General features: G+C 38.3%; 1 protein-coding gene across 1 annotated transcript in view; it reads left to right on the top strand.

Moving 5' to 3' along the window:
• Positions 1-16,281: 16,281 nt before the first annotated feature.
• Positions 16,282-20,940, top strand: part of LOC110221984 (serine protease 27-like) — an 85,427-nt gene continuing 80,768 nt past the window's right edge. Inside the window, exon 1 of the mRNA XM_078152628.1 lies at positions 16,282-16,335. The gene's annotated coding sequence lies outside the window, so the exon portion shown is untranslated. The remainder of the gene's footprint in view (positions 16,336-20,940) is intronic.

The following is a 20,940-nucleotide window of genomic DNA, read 5'->3' as shown; positions in this document are numbered from 1 at the left end:
GCTGAGAAGTAGGGGAGTACCCATGCAATGGAGTGAGTTGAGCAGGACTGGGACCCCTCATGAAATGGTGATTCTAGCCAAGGACTCATCAATCAAGAAAGTAGGCCTCACTTGGCCTAGATAAATTAAATCTAAAGTTACAAAAACAAAAAACAAACAGCAATGTTTGCTGAGCCACTGTCAATGATATTTGAAAGATCTTGGAAAACAGGCAAGATTGGAGAAGGGCAAATGTCCCAATTTTCTTTTCTTCCTTCCTTCCTTCTTTTCTTTTTTATTTCTTCTTCTCCTTCTCCTTCTCCTCCTCCTCCTCCTCCCTCCTCCTCCTCCTCCTTCTCCTCTTCTCCTCCTCCTCCTCCTCCTCCTTCTTCTCCTCCTCCTCTCCTCCTCCTCCCTCCTCCTCCTCCTCCTTCTTCTTCTTCTTCTTCTTCTTCTTCTTCTCTCTCTCTCATAAAATTTAGTTTTGAACATAACCAATGAAGGAATTTATTTTGCTTGACCATGTGTATTTATTACAAGTGTTACACACACACACACAGAGATACACACACACACACAATGGGAGGGAGACAAAATAAAATTTTATTAACTAAAAAAATGAAATAAAAGGAAAAGAAAGGAAAACAGTTGTTACAAAGTGTCAGGATGGTTTCACCAAGAATGGGTCATATTAGATTAACTTTATTTCCATTTTTATCAGTATTATTAAATTAATAGATGAAGAATAATAGTTGTTAATAGAAATAGTTTACCTAGAATTTATCAAAGTTTATCATACAGTATATCATAGTGTTCTTGCAGAGAAAATAGAGGGATACAGATTAGATGAGAATGCAGTTAGATGGATTCCAAGCTCCATGGATGGCCAGGCTCAGAGTGAGTGGTTCATCAGCAATTTGGCAGGAGGTGTCCAGTGGACCATTCCAGGGATCTGTCCTTGGTGCTGGGCTGTTGAAATGTTTTTTCAGTGACTTCATTAAATGCATGGATAGTACATTGATTTAAGGGAACATGAAGCTGGGAGGGAAAGCCAAGATACTGTGTGATAGAGTCAGGATCTAAAAGAAGTTTGACAGGCTAATGTTGGAATGAACCTAATAAGATGAAACTGAGTAGAGATACATGTAAAGTCTTGCATTTGGATACAGAAAATCAACTTCACAAACACAAGACGGGGAGAAACAGTTAGACAGAAGTTTTTCTGAAAAAAGGTCTAGGAATTTTAATGAACTGCAAGCTCTGTAGGAGTCAGAATGTGATGTGGCACAAATGCTAATGTGATCTTGGGCTTCAGTAACATGGTCATAGCTTCCAGGAACAGGAAGCTAATATCACCAATGTTCTCTGCCCTGGTCAGACCACATTTGGAATATTGGGTTCAGTTTGGGTGCAAAGCAGTTTTAAAAGGACATTATCAATGTCTGAGGAATGTCCATTGGAAGGGAATCAGGATGGTGAAGGTCCTTGAGTCCATGACATAAGGATTGGTTGAAGGAACTAGATGTGTTTAGAGAAAAGAGAAGGCTCAAAAGTGTGTGTGTGTGTGTGTGTGTGTGTGTGTGTGTGTGTGTGTGTGTGTAGTTGGGAGGGGGTGCAGCTGTCATGTGGAGGAGGGATTTGACTTGTTCAGTTTGGCCCAAGAAGGCTGAAGTGGCAAAGAAGTATATTTAGATTTGATGTTAGGAAAAACTTTCTAACAATCGGAGTTCTCCAAAAATGCATTGAGTTGCCTTAAGAAGCAATGAGTTCCCTGTCCTTGGAGGTCTTCAGACAGAGGCTGAAGGACCAATTGTCACAGATTCCTTTCATTTATGTGTTGGATTAGATGGTGACTGAGGTCCTGGACAACTCTTAATTTCTGTATAAATATGTGACTGGTTGAGAAATGCTTTGGGGCAGGAAGCACCTTCTCATCAAATGATGGCTGGGTGTCCTTCTTTAGAAAAGTACAACACTTTCCCATGAGGTTGTTCAAGGCTCCCTGGGGATTCAGGAGCAGAGCTTCTATTGCTAAACTAATCCTGCTGGACATAGGAGGAGATGATCAAACTGATCTTAGATCTCCTCAGACTTCCTACCACCTACAGGAAATTCTGACACTTTGGTTTTACAGACTCTGCAGGTCCTTCTGGGCCTCAACTTTACTCTTTATAATATCCCACTGCTCACTCACGTACATACCCCATTGCTACCTACTATAGTCACCTCTATTTCTACCTATGTGATGTTGCCTTACCATAAAGAGTAGCCTGAGGACAGACCAGCTTAGTGACAGACAGACAAAGAAACACATCACAGACAAGCTGTGGATGACAAGTCAGTAAATCTGGGTTCTCTCCTTGTTCTGTCAGTAACTAGGTGTATAACCCTGACAAGTCACTTCCCTTCCTGGAATCTTAACCTCCTCCACTATAAAATGTGGGATTCAACTAGGTCATCTCTCTAAGCATTCTTCTGACTCTAAAATACTGTGATCTTAAGAAATGGGAACATTGAGGTTAAAGGTCTTCTCTAGGACTACCCTTTGGAGAGGGATCCAGGTGTATCTGATGGTCTCCTAGTTCCAAGTAGAATGTTCCTAGGTCTTGAATCAAAATCTGCCAGTATTGCTATGCCTATGGGCATTAATGGAAGTCATTGAAGTTCATTTTTTCCAGGAAATGTGAAATTACTACCTCTCCCTGGTTTCTGAACTAATATGCCTTCAAACAGGAAGTCTCCTCTCATGCCTCTACGTTATTGCCTGTTACCAGCACACACACACACACACACACCACACACACACACACACACACATGCACTCACATACTGTTAAATTCTCTATCTCCTTAAGAATGTTCTTTGGCCTCCCTCAGAAGGACCTGAATTCAAATCTGGCCTCAGACACTTACTAGCTGTGTGACCCTGGGCAAATCTCATATCACTGATTGCTTCCTAAAGGAAAAGAAAAAGAATGTTCTTTACTATTGCCATGTTTGCATTTCCTATTGCTCTCTTATTTGTTTTGGTTTTTGCATTTTTGTATTTTTTGTCTTATTTGCTTTTAAATAAATTTATTGATATCTTTTGTTTTTATATCATCTAAATTTCCCATATTCCTCTTCTTTCCCCTCCCAGAGAATCATCCTATCTACTTCCTCTTGCAAAATAATTTCCTGCCTGTCCTTCATGACCCAATTCAAATGTCACCTTCTCCATGAACATTTTCCTCAATCCCTGCTCCCTAGTTGAAAGTGATTTCTCCTCTAGGTCCTCAAGTGCAGCCTTTTGACTGTGTCCAAACTTCACAGAACAAATCCCCTTAATAAAAGGATTTGTTCTATAAAACTTGAGCTCAGTCAAAAGGACACACCTAAGGACCTAGAAGGCCACATGTGGCCTTGAGGCTGCACGTTCCCCACCTCTAATTGCCAACAGTAGGTGCTTGAAAAAATATTTGTTGAATAAATGAATAGCTGACATATCTCCAATATTTTACAGTTTCCAAATTACTTTAATAGCCATTCCCTCATTAGATGCTCTTAATATACTATTAATTCAGGAGTGAAGTTATTATCATCCCCATTACATAGATTAAAAAAAAAAACCTGACAGTTTTTATTTAGGATCACACCCACAGGACTTAGAGTTGGAAAAGGATTTAATAGATCACTTAATCCCATGCCATAATTGTACAGATGAGAAAACTGAAGCTCAGAAAGGGGGAAGTGATCTCAGACACCATCTGAAAGAACCAATGGTACCTAAAAGTCCAGTGAGCCAAATGCATTGCTTATAGTGTTGGGACGGAAGAAGAATGAGAAAATGGGAATGTGTTGACAATGTTGGGCTTTGAACAAGAGAATTATGGTACAATATACCATACCTAGAGTTCAATGTGCTTTAGACTATTCTCTGGGCAATCCGTAATTTTAGTAGGTTGATAGTATGGATCTCTATGGCAGAGGAAGATGATGAAGCCAGCTTTCATCTGCCTAGCTAGATTTTTACCACTTCTACTATTACCCAAAGCATCTCCGAGACACATTACAATAGCTTATGGAGAAGCTGGACATTTGAAGGTGTTGAGTTGTTTAGATGATCTCATTGTCATTGGAAAGACACTGAAAGAACATGAGGAAAGACTGATGAAAGTGTTAGATATGCTAGAGCAGTGTTCTCCAAAATGTTTTATTGTGCATCCCAACCAGAAAAAAAAAGTTTTGAATATGACCCCAAAATATGTGAATAATTACTTTTTTAAACTATATACATGTCCAGCAATTGTGTGATGTAAGCTTGGTTGATGAGCAAGGTTGCCAGTTATTACTCCTTCTTTTTCACCTCCATAATTCTGTGGGTCTTGCCACTCCTTCCCAGACACTCCCTGGGATCCTGCCATTGGGCAGAACTTTACCTCTAGTTCTTCCTTTCTGAAGGAGTAGTTTTCCTTTCAAGTACCAAGAAGAAAACAATGGAAAGGGAAGAGGCCAAGGTCCAGCCTTGGTGTTGCCCCAATGCCAACCATCTCATCATAGCCTTTCCACAGTCAAAAAAACCCAAACAAACCAATAACCCATTTTCCTGGAAAGATATGAGTTCTACTTTTCTCTGCTCTGTAAAGTAATTTTAAAAAATCAATAATTCTCTTATTTACTCCAAACTCCCATATAAAAAAAGTGTGGCAAAATGTCAATTAATCAATAAACATTTATTAAGCCCTTCCTATGTGCCAGGCACTGTGCTAAGCATTAGGGATAATAAATGAGGTAAAAGACAGTTCTTGCGCTCAAGAAGATTACAGTCTAATAGAGGAGACAACATGTAAACAAATATATACAAAGCAAGATTAATACAGGATAAATAGGAAATAATTAACAGAGGAAAAGCATTAGAATTAAGAGGAGTTGAGGAAGGCTTCCAGTAAAAGGGGGGATATTAGCTGAGATACAAAGTCAGAAAGGTCTCTATGTGGAGTAGAGGAGGGACAGCATTCCAAGCACGGGGGACAATCAGAGGAGATGCTCAGAGCTGAGAGTTGTAGTGTCATGTTTGTGGAATAGCCAGGAGGCCAGTGTCACTGGATTGGAGAATATGCATAGGAGAGCAAGATGTAGAAAACGAAATGTTGGAGGGGCATAGGTTATGAAGGGCTTTAAGTGCCAGAATATTTTGTGTTTGATCTTGGAGGCAATAGGGAATTACTGGAATTTATTGGGGGGGGGAAGAGGAGGCTGTGACATGATCAGATATGCACTTTAGGAAAACCACCTAAGGGCTGACTGAAGGATGGATTGGAGTTGTGAGAGGTTTGAGGTAGGCAGACCCACCAGCAGGCTATTGAAAGAAACCAGGTATGAAGTAATGAGGGCCTGAACCAGTGGGGGCAGTGTCAGTTTTTAATACCTCCACCCTCCAAAGACTTTCCCATTTGTCTCACTCTGCTGCATTTGTTCAGTAATACACAAAGGCTAGTAATGCAATAACTAATCAAATTTATTATTTTTCTTAAAGACACAAAGTAAGCAGAAAAGGTAAACAAACTGAAGAAATGGAAATGGTACATTCACTTCCAGGAAGATAGAGGGAATAGGGAGAAAATGAGTGAGGAATTAACAGCTGGCATCTCAGCAGCCTGAATGGTTCCAGTAACCTAGCATCTTCTCCATGCTGCACATGTATGACTTGATGACATAGCTTCTATCCTGGAGTTCAGCACAGAGCTTCTCATGGCTGGTACCTCCCTTCCTTAAGATACTTCTCTCTATTCCTGATATAGTTGCCAGTCATGGTGGCTGACCCTTCTCCTACCCAGATGTCCATGCCTCACTCTTGGTGCCAAGATACTCTCTCCCAAGTCACTCCTTTTGCATGGTTTTAAGCTGCCTCTTTCTTTAGGCTGAGAGGGTACATTTATGAATCACATTAGCCCATTTGTGACCACATTCAGGTTATGGCAATTTCCCAGGAGATCCAATAGCAAAATACTGGGGATTTTTACCTGATCATACGCATTATCTTCAGCATCCTGTCACAATGTATTATTGTACTAATAATACTGTACATTATAATGCAGAACAAGAGACATTTTAAAGGGTTCAGATAAAAATAAAATAATATTTGATTCTAGGGTCAATAGGAAGTCACTGGGATTTTGTTTTTGTTTTGTTTTTTTGAGAGTGACATGGTTAGATATGCTCTTTAGGGAAGAAAATCAGTTTGGCAGCTATTCAAAGGATGAATTGGAGAGAAGTGAAACTTGAGGGATAGAGATTGATTAGGAGGTTATTGCAAGCTGCATGTGGCCTGAAGGGCCTTAATTTTCTGGCTACCTTCTCTCTTTCTCTTTCTTTTTCTGAATAGAAGTCAGATATCAGAGAAGTAATAAAACTTCCCTAGAATAATTAGTCATTCAATAAGCATCTATCAAGTCTCTATTATGTGTCAGACATTGCTAGATTCTGGGAATACAAAGCTAAAAATAAAACGGTTCCTACTCTCAAGGATTATACCAAAAAAAGTAAAAGGGGTGTCTATTGAATCTCACTTGTATTGAAACCAAAGGATGGTAAAACAGAGAGAGGAGAGAGAGAGAGAGAGAGAGAGAGAGAGAGAGAGAGAGAGAGAGAGAGAGAGAGAGAGAGAGAGAGAGAGAGAGAGAGAGAGAGAGAGAGAGAGAGAGAGAGAGAGAGAGAGAGAGAGAGAGAGAGAGAGAGAGAGAGAGAGTTTGGTGTAGAAATACATTCAACTCAATAGGAAAACTGTAAGGAACTGAGAAAGGGGAGAGCAAGGAATAAGAAGGAGTGTTAGATTCAGGGAGGGATTAGTCAGAAGCAAAACAAACTCCAACCTCAGATGGTGGAGTGTGAAGTGGGGTTTAAAAGGAAAGGGAAAAAAAAGAGTAAGAATCTATAATTAGTGTCTGGTCTATGGGAAAATAAGAAGGCTGGGTTGGGAGGAATAGAAGCAGATGGCATCAAACATAAATCACCGGTACTGAGCATATTCCTTCTCTCACTCGTCTCTTCTTTCTGAAGAGGTATTTCAAAGGGGGAAAGTATAAGAGTATAGTGTAGAGAGAAATAAATGATTTTAAAATTTGATAAATAATAATTCAATAAGTAATTTAATAATATTAATGAATAGAAAGAATTCACCTATGAAATGGAAGAGGATAGTAGAACGGATTGGAAAGTAAAATCTAACAATATGTGAAACATGTTAAAATATACCAAAAAATACAATTGAAAAATAAAGACTCACGATGCATTAAAATAAGGAGCTAAGCAACATATAACAAATTATACATACTGACCAGGATGGCCTTGTGCCATAAATACAGGGTTGGTTCAATATTAAGAAAACTACAAATGTAATTGACCATATTAATAACAATAAAAATAATATGATTATATCAGTTGGTACAGAAATGGCTTTTGACAAACGCTATACCCATTTCTGTAAAACAACAGCAAACAGACTAGAAAACAGAAACAAATGGACTTTTCCTTAACATGGTAAATAGTATATATCTCACAAACAAGATCCAATATTATACATAAAGGAGATAAACTAGAGTTTTTTCAACAATATCGGGGGAAAACAAGGATGTCTATTTTCACCACTAGTATTTAAAATAGTACTATAAATGCTAGCTATAGCAATAAGAAAAGAAAAAGAAATTGAGGGAATAAACACAGGTAAAGAAGAAACAAAATTGTCGCATTTGCAAATGACAATGTACATAGAGAATACAAGATAGCCAAATAAAAATTATCTGAAACAGCAGCTTCAGCAACATAGCAGGATATAAAATAGAGCCACATGAATCATCACCATTTCTGTACATTGCCAAGAAAACTCAACAAGAAGAGATAGAAAGAGAAATTATGTTTAAAGTTACTATGAAATACTACTACTAAATGCTACTATTACTACTACTAATGACAACAGTAACAATAGTTAGAATTTATATAGGATTTTAAAGATTTGCAATACCCTTTACAAATATTATCTCATTTTATCCTCACAACAACCCTAGGAGGTAAATACTATTATATTCTCCATATTACAGATGAGTAAATTAAGGCAGACAGATATTAAGCAACTTGTGAAGGGTCAAACAGCTAGTAAGTGTCTGAGTCCAGATTTGAACTCAGGTTTAAAATACTTGAAAGTGTGCCTACCAACATAGACATGGGAACTATATGACTATATTCCTTATGAAAATAGAAGATCTAAATAATTGCTTATGGATAAAAATTAAAAATGGCATTACTATTTAAATTAATTTACTTATTTAATACTAATCAAACTGTCAAAGTATCAATTACAGAACTAGGGAAAAATCACAGAATTCAGCCAGAGGAATAAAAGACCAAGAATCTCAAGGGAAATGATGAAAAAAAAGTGGAAGATAGAGAGGCCTAGAGGTAGCAGACCTCAAACCGTACAATAAAACAATAACCATAGAGACATTTTGTTATGGTTAAAAAATAGAGAGGTTGATCAGTGGAACAGCTAGCCTACACAACTAATTGAAGCAAATGAACCTAACAGCCCAGTATTTGATAAATCCAAAGACCCCACATACTGGAGTAAAGACTCTTTGACAAAAATTTCTGGGACAATTGGACAACAGCATGGAAGAACACCTTATAAAATAAACCAAGATAAGCACCAAATAGATATTGGACCTAGATATAAAAAGTCATATTAAAAAGAAATTAGGTTGGGGGAAAAATAAAATATTATTTAAAAAAGAAGACATCAGAGGAACAAGGAAGAAATTACCTTTATTACTTATGGATATGGGAAGAGTTCAGGGACAAACAAGGGAGAAGATCACAGAAGAGGCAATGGACAATTTTGATGGCATAGTATTAAAAACATTTTGCACAAACAAATCAAAATGCAGCTAATATTAGAAGGGGAACAGTAAGGTAGGGGCAGAGAGAATCTTGGTAATGAGTTCCTCCAAAAAGTATCACTTCCAAGATGAATAAGGAGCTAATTCAAATCCATAAGAATAGCAGCCATTACCCAATTGATAAATGGTCAAAGTATAGGAACATGAAGTTCTTAAGAAAAGAAATTCAAGCTGTTTATAGCCATATGAAAAGATTCTCTAAATCACCAATAATTAAAGAAACACCAATTAAAATGACTTTGAGGTCCCAATTCATATCTATCAGATTGGCAAGTTCACAAAAACAGAAAATGACAAATTTTGGAAGAGACTGGTGGTAAAAAGAGTCGCATTCATGCATTTTTGGTAAAACTGAATTATCGTCATTCTATAATGCAACTTGAAATATGCCCCCAAAGTTACTAAACTATGCATGCCCATTGAGCCAGCAATATCACTATTAGGCCTATATCCCAAAGAGATCAAGAAAGAGGAAAAGGTCCTCTAGGTACAAAAATGTTTATGGCAGCTCTTTTTGCACTGCCAAAAACCTGGAATCTAAGGGAGCACCCTTCAATTGGATAACAGCTAAACAAATTATTATTATTTGGCTTAAATAGAAATGTAATGGAATATTATTGCACTCTAAGAAATAGTGGTTTCAGAGAAAATTACAAAAATTTTTATAAAGTGAACAGAACCAGAATAACTTATAACACCAACACTGCAAAATGTTTGAAAGAACTAAAAACTCTAATCAATGTAATGAGCAACTATAGTTTCAGAGGACCAGTCCTGACTATTCACATATCTACCTCCTGACAGAGACATGATGGATCAATATAAAGAACGAGGTACACATTTTTGGATATGGCTAATTCAGGAATTTGTTTTGCTTGACTATGCATAATTGTTACAAGGATTTTATTGTCTTCTTTCCCAGTGGGGGAGGTAGAAAGGAGAAAAATGCTTGAAAATTGAAAGACAAAATTTTAATTATTTTTAAAAGGGCATTGGGAAAACCTATTATACTTCAAATGAACTAAAAAAAAGCAGAAGTAGAAATCATAATCTCAGATAAGACAAAATCTAAAATAGATTTGGTAAAAAGAGATAAATAGGGATATCATGTTATGTTCAATGGCACTGTAGATAATAAATTAATATCAACATTTAACACATTTGTGCTAAATGGTATAACATCCAGGCCTTTAAAGGAAAAGTTAAATGAATTGCAGGGAGAAATAAATAGTAAAATTATACTAATAGGGGACTTCAAAATATTCTCTTTCACACACACATATAAAACATATATATTATATATAATACAATATATAGCACTATATATAATCCTTTTACATATCTATATCTATAAATGTTTATGTACGTATGAGCACCATATATAATCTAGTATGAGGTGGAAACTCAAAGTTGTTTTATACTGCTCTTATTATTAGTAGTTGGAGCATTTTTCACATGAATACAAATAGCTTTCCTTTCTTCTGAGAGAAGTGATTATTAAATAACGCTGTTAATATTGAGACACTGGATTTATCCTTTTTCTGAAACTATATTTTCTAGTAAGCCAAGCCAACATCTGAAAGACATTGCTGATAATGAGATTGAATTAACTTTCTTTTTTTAAAAAACTAAGTATATTTCCCTTCATCTTATCCCACCCCCATTTATTCTATTCTCTCTTTTGACCCTGTCCCTCCTTAGAAGTGTTTGCTTCTGATTACCCCTCCCCCAATCTGCCTTTCCCTCTATCATTCCCCTCCGCTTTTGTCCCCTTCAACTCCACCCCAACCCTACCTCCCCACCCCACCTCCACCTATTTTCCTATAGGGTAAGATAGATTTCCATACTCAATTGAGTGTGTATGTTGTTCCCTCCTTAAGCCAAATCTGATGAGAATAAGATTCACTCATTCCCTCTCACCTTCCCCCATTTCTCCTCCATTGTAAAAGCCTTTTCCTGTCTGTTTTATATAAGATAATTTACCTCATTCTACCTTTCCCTTTCTCCTTCTCCCAATATAATCCTCTCTCACTCCTTAATTTTATTCTCCAGATATCACCCCTTCATCTTCAATTCACCCTGTGCCCTCTGTCTATCTATCTATCTATCTATCTATCTATCTATCTATCTATCTATATACATACATACATATAATTTTTTCCCTCCAACTACCCTAATACTGACAAAGGTCTCATTAGTTACAAATATCATCTTTCCATGCAGGAATGTAAACAGTTCAACCTTAATAAGTCTCTTATGATTTCTCTTTCCTGTTTACCTCTTCATGTTTCACTTGAGTCTTGCCTTTGAAAGTCAAATGTTCTGTTAGCTCTGGTCTTGAATTAACTTTCTCCTCAATCTGTTTGGACCCTACCTAGGTGAGGAAACCCATAGTATTTTACTCTGACAGGTCTGGGAAAATGTAAATTCTCCCTTTTGTCAGACAGGGTGATATCAATATAGATAAGTCTCTTTGACCAAGACTGAGTGATCAGAGTCACTAACCCCAGACCCTCATTAGAATAGGTCCACCTCTGATTATAATATTCATTCTCTCATTAATTATTAATCAATCAGAGTTGATTTCCACCCTCAGGAACATCCACTCTTCCAAGGCAGGGCACATAAACATTGAATAGATTCCATGATTTGTCTTTTGGGCTGAGAGAGACAGCCAGATGACCATCTTTTTATTAATATTATGCTAGCATTATTAATAAAAATTATTAATTGCCTAGAAACCATCTCTCAAGCTTTTTATACATCACATTTCTTTTAAATAGTTTTAAAATAAAAGGAGTATTGTCATTTGTCAAAAGTTTTTTCTGTATCTATTGATGTCATTGTAATTTTATTGTTTCTGTTTGTGAGGTATTATTATTATGTTTGTGAGGTAGCATGGCATGGAGGTTAAAGAACTGTCCTCAGAGTCAAGAAACCTGAATTCAAGTCCTAACTCTGTGATATATTGGCCATGTGACTCAGGACAAATCATATAACATCTCTGTATTCTAAGAAACTCTCTAAGACCATAAGTTACAGAGAAGGTGCCAAACTGCATTGGTATCCATGAAATCACTATATCCATGAAATCACAGGTGTAGTTATTATCTCCTATTATGTTTATATTTCCCTTAATATTAAGACAATCTTGCATTCCTGATACAAATCCAACTTTATCGTAGTGTATAATCTTTTTAACATGTTAGTGTAGTTTCTTCACAGATATTTCATACAATATTTTGCATCAACATTCATTAAGGATACTGGTCTTCTGAAATTATCCCTTTCATCATCTCTAATAGCATAATAGAATTCCTTTCCGTGAATATATTATAATTTATTCAGCTTTTCTCCAAATGATGAGCACTTCCTTAGTTTTCCGTTCTTTGCCATTAAAAAAAACTGCTATGTATATTATACATATCAGGCCTTTTCTTCTTACTTTGATCTCTTTAGGGATTAAGTTTTTCTTTAAATACCCAGGTGCTATATTATTTATCAGATAATAGATTATCTTTAATATTATTTTTATCTATAGGGCATTTGAGCATAACATGCAGTGCAAGTATATCGTACTATATCTCTTTTTTTAAAGAAAAACTAAATATTAAGAAATAATATCATAGCTTAAAGTCTTTGATGTCACCTAAATATTAGTAAAAACCTTATCAGAAGACTTAATCTGTGCCAAGGAAATAATATACTACTCTGAAGTCCTCTGTTTTATTTGAATCAAAGACCCATTCAGGCTTTAAAATTTTTTTTTAATAGAATTCTCAATCTAGTTCAGGAAGGAATCTCAGTTCCCTGAAACCAAGACACTTGATTTTTCTTTGCAGTGACCAGACTAAGAATGGAAGAGTCTTTGTTGAATTCGATGAAAAGAAACGTCTCTTTGTTCACATTAGGCCAGACTGAAAGAAAAGTAGCTAATGATGAAATAATTGGTTCCAGGAAGATAGTTTCTTCAAAGGTACACTAGCATTAATACGATTAGTGTTTTGTTTGATAAATCAAAAATCCTAAATAAATTCTGTACCTTTGGTTTATCTTGCTGAAGGAATTTTGTTCTTTATTTCATGATGTGACGGGATTAGGTGGGGAAAATTTCAATTGGCAAGATAAACTATGCCATTTTGGAACTTTCTCCAAACAGAAATGCTTGTGTATTAATACATTGTCTCTGACAAACATTGGCTCAGAGCAGGAAAAAACAAACGTAAAGAGTTGAATCCCAAATTCACCAGTCATGTGCCAACCCCAAGTGGTAAGTACCTGAGGCCTTTCCCCATTCAGAGGCCTACAGTTTGTCTCTCTCCCTCTAATGCAGCCAGGAAAGTGAAAAGGTCTTCTCTAGTTAGTTTCTTTGAATACATTCTCAGTTTCAGGTTAGCAGGCAATTGAAAGGCTCTTCTCCTCATAGTAAGTGAACTGGTCAAGCATCATTTGGTCATTGTTTGGTCTTTGATGGCTCAGAGTGAATGTAAATTACAATTATTTCTGTTTTGGCCAGAAACTCAGAAGGTCTTCCCTCCCAGATTGATTTATTTTTTTTGACTAGGTAAAAGAGGTCATTTTTTGCCTCATTTCTTACCTAGCTTTCATCACTGAAAGGGTTTTGCCTCAGATAAGTTGAAACTTGAGAAAGACCTTAGCTTAATATGGCCAAGGTCTCCCACTTCATCCAGGACCATCCTCAGTCATCCTGATCTACTGATGCCACTAGGCCCAGAAGGCTCCGGAGGAAAGAGTGAGGCTGGTGACTCTGCACAGCCCTGCCTCACTTAAATCCAATTCTTTTGCAAGTCAAGACATCACCTTCCTGATGTCATTGGTCCTCTTTGAGAACAAAGTACAGACAACCACAAGGGGACTGCTTATAATACAGTTAGAATATGTGTGCATGCTCTGAACTGGAAAATAAGATCATTCCATTATACTTCATCACCACTCGTTGGAACAGGTGCCCTAGCCTCTTCCACATGAGTTCTCAGTAGGCAGAGCACACTGTGCATGTTCCAAGGATGGGGCTTCTATTGTGTAAACCTCTGTCTCATCCCCACGCATCAGGCTGGGTATTGGTAATGGATGAGAAAGAAGATGTATTAGATCTTATTCTTCTGGCCACTGAATCCTGGTGGATTGTGAAGCCAGAAGAGAAGGAGTGAGCTCAACTTCTTCAACCTCCTTACCACTACTGGCATGCTGGGTTGGGGATCAGGAAACCAGAAGGGAATCTATCCTTTGAATTATCATGGGATAGATAAAGCAGTTTTAATATGTGGTATATATGCCAGGCACTGTGCTCAATGGTGGGAATACAAACATAAGTTAGCAAGACCTGCCCTCAAAGAGCTTTACTTTCTTTTTTCAATTTTACTTTTTTGAACTTTTTATTGAGTTATTTTAAGTTTTTAAATTTATTTTAAACATAAATTCAAAATAAGGGAAAAAAAGATTGCCATGTACACAAGCAGAACATAAAAGAGGATTCAATATATAGCAATATATTTTCATTTCAAGAAAGCTATATAATAAATGCTATATATTATTTTCAAAGCTGTCCATCTTTTCTTTGCTTCCTTGAGGTTTTCTTTTGTCCTCTGCTGTGCACTTTTTACTTTATTTTTCCCCTCCCCACCCCAAAGGCTACAATTAAGTGCAGACATATGTATACATATATGTATATGTACATAGATATACATATGTGCATATACACACATATACATATATACATACATATACATAATAAGCAAATACATATATACACTCAAATGTATACATGTAAGTCCATATTATCCTTATTTCCACTTGTCATCTGTTTCTCTGAAGGTGAATAAGTTCAAGTCTTTCCATATTTTTCTAAATCCACCAGCTCATCATTTCCTACACCATAACAATATTCCAATCCAATCACATTTTATTTGAGAGATCATCTATGAAAGTTCCCCCCCCCAATTTTCTGCATTTCCTCTATTCTTGGCTACATAGGTTTTAGTTATACAAGAACATTTTAATTTAAAATAATAAAAAATACACATTTTACACTTCAACACTGCTCTCATTTTATAATATGATTTAAGGTCTCATACAACGAGCTGTCTATGTACTTGAGAAATGAGACCTTTATCAGAGACACTTGCTATAATTTTTTTCCCTCAGTTTCCTGCTTTCCTTCTAGTTTTTGGCTGCATTTTTGGTCTTGTTTGCACAAAACTTGCTAATTTAATGCAATCGCAATTATCCATTTTACCTCCTGTGATCCTCTCCATCTCTTGTTTGGTCATGAACTTTTCCCTTATCTATAGATCTGATCAGTAATTTTTTCCATGCTTCCCTACTTTGTTTATGAGATCACCCTTTGTGTCTAAATCATGTACCCATTTTGAGCTTATCTTGGTAAAAGGTGTGAAATGTGAAATCATTTTTGATTTTTCAATATGTGGCCAAGAAGAACAAATCTAATCTCCCTTCAGGTGACATCCCTTGAAATACTTGAAAATAGCTATCATAGCCATGCTTCTCCACCCCATCCATCTTCTCTTCTCCAGGCTAAATAAATCCAACCAGTCTTCACTTAACTGAGTTTGTGGCTAGATATCCCCAACCTGTCCTCATTTGACATAAGTCTGTGACTAAATATCCCCAACTAGTCCTCACTTGACATAGTTTGTGGCTGTTTCCTACACCTGAATTACACACCCCTGGATCTGGACTTTAAAAGGGAGTGACAAATAGCATTTAGAGGAAAATAACAAGGTAGTACTACTATAAGTCTGGAGGACTATATGTAGGTCCATGGGGAGGTGGGATTTGCCAGAGAAGAAAGTAAGTTTTTTTCCAATTTGGGGGCTGGGGAAAGACCCACAAAATAACACTACCACTAAAGGGCTCTGTAGCTCTCTAGGCAGCAAAGACCACCAGAAAGAGAAGTAGACTGAGTGAGAGACACAGGGAGGGGGAGACTAAAGGATTCAAAGAGAGAGGGGGTGGACTAAGGGACATACAGAGAGGGGACAACTGAGGTACACAGTGAAGGAGGAGGCTACAGGACATAGAAGGAGGACACATTAGAGGGAAGACCAAAGAAGAGGAAGTAATGAGAAGAAAGAGAAGTGTCTGGGGGATAGCATAGGGAGTGACGGAGACTGAGAAGCAGAGAGAGATCCGAATCTGAAGATACTCCAAAGCAGCGCTAAAATAACAAGGATGCCAGGAATGTGGACTTTGGGTTCCAGCTGAAACATTGTAAGAGGCTGTGGTTTCCAGGTTGATAGGCGAACACAGAACACCTGGCGTTGAGTTTCCCTGCCCAACCCTCCTTCCCCTCTGAGTCACCTCCTCCCTCCCCAGACCGGTTCTCTGCTCCTGTTAGCAGGAGACCAGTCTGTTATGGTGAAGCAGGGAGGGGTTCTTCAGCCCAGGTAAGAATGCTCTGGGGGTGGGGTGGGAAAACCCCGGTCCTAGGTGAGGTTGAGGGGGTGAAGAGATGGGTGGGCTAGGGAGAAGAAGTAACAGGGAACAGAGTTGGGCTTGGAGAGATCAGACTTCTGAATTGGGGGTGAGAAATTGGAATCACAATCATAAAATATTGACTATCTGAGCTACATGGGACGTTGGAACAGAAAACAGAATGTTCAGATCTGGGAACACACACTGTAAGAAATAGAAGCAGAGATATAGCTGGAAATTCTTCTCAGCCAGAGCAAAAATAGTCAAGGGTGCAGACATCACAGAGAACTACTGAGTGCAGCCATGCCAGGAAAGGGAGTGGTCCAACCCTGAGAAGAGTCCACTTTATATCCCTGAAAGATTGGGGATGAAGGGAGATAGCCCCTAGCAGAGAGGTGCCACAGTGACCAGGGCCCTAGAGGTACAATCCCCCTGGGGTAAAGGGGAGTTAATATTATTTGGCAGCTTATGCCAACAGTCACCATGGGGAGGAAGCACTCACACCCAGGTGTTGGTACTTGGGGTAGAATCCCAATCATCCCAAGCTAGTTGTGACTCTAGTTGGAAAGGACCTTGGGATATACAACAAAGAATGTCAGAACTGGAAAGGGCCTTATAGTCCAGATATTCTGGTCTCTTCAGTTTACAGATGGGGCAACCTTTCTGGAAAGGGGGAGTAACTGGGCTAAGTTCATACAGCAAGTCCTTCAGAGGCAGGACTGGAACTCATGTCTTTGGACTCTCAACTCAGGGCTCTTTCCCCTATAAGGACTGAAGGATTGCTCAGGGCCTTAGGAGAAAAAGAAAGAAAGAAAGAAAAAGAAAAAGAAAAAGAAAGAAAGAAAGAAAGAAAGAAAGAAAGAAAGAAAGAAAGAAAGAAAGAAAGAAAGAAAGAGAAGAAAGAAAGAAAGAAAGAAAGAAAGAAAGAAAGAAAGAAAGAAAGAAAGAAAGAAAGAAAGAAAGAGAAAAGAAAAGAAAGAAAAGATTACTTTAGACCAAACCACCACCTTTGGATTAGAGTTAGTAAGAGCTGAGAGGGGACTGGGCTGGGCAGGGCAGGGCAGGGAGGGCAAAGAAGGGTAAGGAAGCCCTAAGGATTGAGAGGAAGGGAAGCCAGCATCTGACAAGAACTAAGACCCAGAAAAGGCAGCCTTGGGTTCTGAAAGGAGCAGGACAAGACAATGGGAAGGTCTTGGGGTGGGAGGGGGCTCTGAGTGCAGAAAAGCTCCCCTCCCAATGACTTTGCCTAGAGAATCCCCTCCCTCTGGTTCTTTTGTCAGTTCCCTGCCAACCTGGGGCACAAGGAGGAAGCTACAGGTCAGGAGAGGTGACTGGGAGTTCGTGATGAAGGGAAATCCAAGAATCCAGCTGTCTCATTGTTTTCACACTCATCGCTGGGGAGGAATTTCTAGAATCTGAAGTGACTCACTTAATGAATCAGTTGGGAGCGGGTGAGGAGGCTCGACTCACCCCAAATCTCTGAGCGCGGCCCAGGGATTGGGATTGAGCCTGAGACAGGGTCATATTGGATCCAGGGTTGGGTGTCAACAAAAAGGAACCTCAGAATGGGACCTTTGCCTCCTCCTCCCCTCTCATCATTATATCTCCCAGGCATTGGAGGGACATTCCATCTAGGCCCCCGTGGAAGAGTGCTAGACCTTGTGTATGTTGAATGAAGACTCAGTAGAATGTAAGTTCCTTGAAGGCAATGACTGTTTGGGGGGGACTTGATGGTGGTGTGTCTATGTGTCCAGCACCTGGCACAGTGTTGTGCAAATAGTTGGCAATTGGGAAATGTTTGTTAGGCCCTAGGCTAGAGTCACAACTTTGTCATTTCTAGCTATGTGTTCTTGTGCAATTCACTTAATGCCCATGAGACTCAGTTTCCTCACCTGGATGGAAGCAAAACACTGGGGTCTCAAAATTATAGATAGAATGAAGTAATGCATAAGGCTAGAAATCTGCTAGGCTTCTAAATTTAAAGGCTACTAGCTGATGATCAAAACAAACTAGATTTACACACAAATGCTAGCATATATCACAAGTTACCAGAAAATACTAATATTTTATATAAAGATATGTATACATATATGTATATATACACACACACAAATGTATACACATACATACGTATATACATATATACACATTCACATACAACATGTATTACAAGATAGAATTATTTATTCTCATAAATGGTTATTTGATTCCCTGGGACTTGAAAATATCTTTGAAGTCCCTAAAGCTGTATGAAACTGACTCTTAGGATTTAACATCTCAATATGTATCTTTCACAAACACCTTGTGCCTAAATTGTACTTTGAACATAAAACCATACAATCTGAGATAATTTCTAAAACTTCCCATGAAGAATTTCACAAGAGTAAATAAGACCCATACTTCTTGTTATCAAACTGGGATGTTTGGTTCATGGAGGAAGTCTCTCTAACATGACCATCTTCCAAATAGCTGTTTGAATATTTTCTAATAAAAATATTGTTTTGAATAGATCTGATTACTAAACATAATGCCAAGTGACTCAGTACATTTGCTTCAGACTAATGGTGCTTCAAATTCAGACCAATGGTTCCCGCAAAGACTGTCTTCTGACAGACTTTTCTTCAGTGAACCTCATAGGTTCAATCCCAGAGTGAAGAGAACATACTTGAAGTCTCTGTGGGGATTTTCAGTGAGAAATAATGTCTTCAAGAATCTACTTATATCTGGGCCAGAATGATTTTGTATATATTGGATCTATTGCATTTAATAATTACAAAAGTAGAACAAGATGTCAAGACTAGCCTGGTTTTCTACAGATGGAGTCACTGAATGTACCCCAACTGAACTAAGTTCTCACTTGGGTTGGTCAGTCAAGCGCTTACTCTGTATTAGGCACTTTACTGCCTTCAAGGACCTCACATTTTAATGGGGGCACAACATGTGAATAATTATGTATGTGCAAAATTTATGCAGTGTAAATGGGAGATAGTCTTAGAGGGAGAGGGGATGGGGAAAGTCCTCTTGCAGAAGGTGAGATTTGAGATGTCTTATAGGAAGCTGAAGAAGCCAGAAGAGGAGGTAAGCAGAGAGAATATTCCAGACATGGAAGACAGCCAATGAAAAAGTACGAAGTCAGGAAAGTGTGTCCTCATTGGCCTCAAAAGTATAGAAGGAAGTTAATAGGCATATATGGATAAGCCAAGAGGCATCTTCCCTCCCTGGTTTCCTTACCTATCCCCAATATTCAATTAATTGATTTCAAAACAGGTAGTTTCTGGGTGTTGTGGTTTTGGGGTTTGTTTGGGGTTTGGGGGAGGGGATTTGCACCTAGTGCATTTTCCTTATCTGAATTGAAATGATGAATGATCTACCTTTTCCAGCATGGGAAAGAATGTCTTTACTGAAAGCAGCACCTGTATAATGTTTACTTTATCAATATAAGCCTGTGGTGTTCATAAAATGAGGATAATATTTCCCTGCCAACTTCACAGGGGTATTATAAGAAAAGCACTTACTTTAAACTCCATGAAAGCAGGCCTAGGTCTCACAGAAACTTTGGATTTTTCCAGCACCTAGCCCCTCATGAGGTTCTGTACACTCAACATACCTTTTAAGTAGGTGTTTAACAAATGCTTGATTTGAATGCTTTGAGACAGGCAATATAATGGTGTGATGGGGGGGGATGGGGGGAAGTGCTGACTTTGAAGTTGGGAAACCTGAATTTGAATCCAGGCTCTGACATTGAATGTCTGTTCAAACATGGGCAAGTCATTCATCCTGTTCCCTTACCTATCTCTGTAAGCCAAGAAATATTACAAAACCATGAAATGACCATTATTAATATCATCAATGACATTAGCCCTAAATTTAGGCTTGGAAGGATAGAAAAGGGCACCAAACAGTTTAAGCCAATATGTTTTCAGAGCTTGACAAGACCTCTGAGCCCTTACCAGTTCTTAACCTGGGTTCCGTGGATGGATTTCAAGAGGATTGTGAAGTTGGATGGGAAGAAAAATTTACATCTTAATTTTCACTGTAATTGATTTGCTTTGTGTTCTGATGTATTTCATTTTATGCATTTTAAAAAGCATTATTCTGAGAAGGGGAAGCTTCATTGGACTACCAAAGGGGTTTTCCATGAAAAACCCTGCTTGAGAGATCATCTAGAACCCGATCTCTAGAATGCCAGAAGGCTAGACTTCTTCCTTCTGCAGTATGCATACTCTGTTGACATTGACATCCCAAAGTCAGAGTCCCTACAGGGACATTCAACATTGATCCAGGTAGTTTCCTTTAGGAGAATTTGGAGTGGGAGAACAAGAGTTCTCCCAACTCCACCCCCTATAGACTCAATTCCTACATGTCCCACAGTCTCTAGTTCGACTTCTCCCCTCTCCTCACCTCAGCCATGTCCCTGGCTTCTGCTAGGCCTCAATTAGTCACTAGGAGCTGGGGACCAGAAGCTTGGAAGGGGTAGTTGCCTAGAAGTGGCATAGGAGAAAGGGCTTGGGGTAAGAAGAACTGGGTGAGAATCCTAGCTACACCACTCATGAGTTATGGAACCAGGATAAGTCACT

This window comes from Phascolarctos cinereus, unplaced genomic scaffold (assembly GCF_003287225.1).
Source record: "Phascolarctos cinereus isolate Bilbo 61053 unplaced genomic scaffold, phaCin_HiC Scaffold_4;HRSCAF=312, whole genome shotgun sequence".
Taxonomy (NCBI): Eukaryota; Metazoa; Chordata; class Mammalia; order Diprotodontia; family Phascolarctidae; genus Phascolarctos; species Phascolarctos cinereus.
Note: the sequence above shows the minus strand (reverse complement) of the source record. Positions and strands in the feature narration are given on the sequence as shown.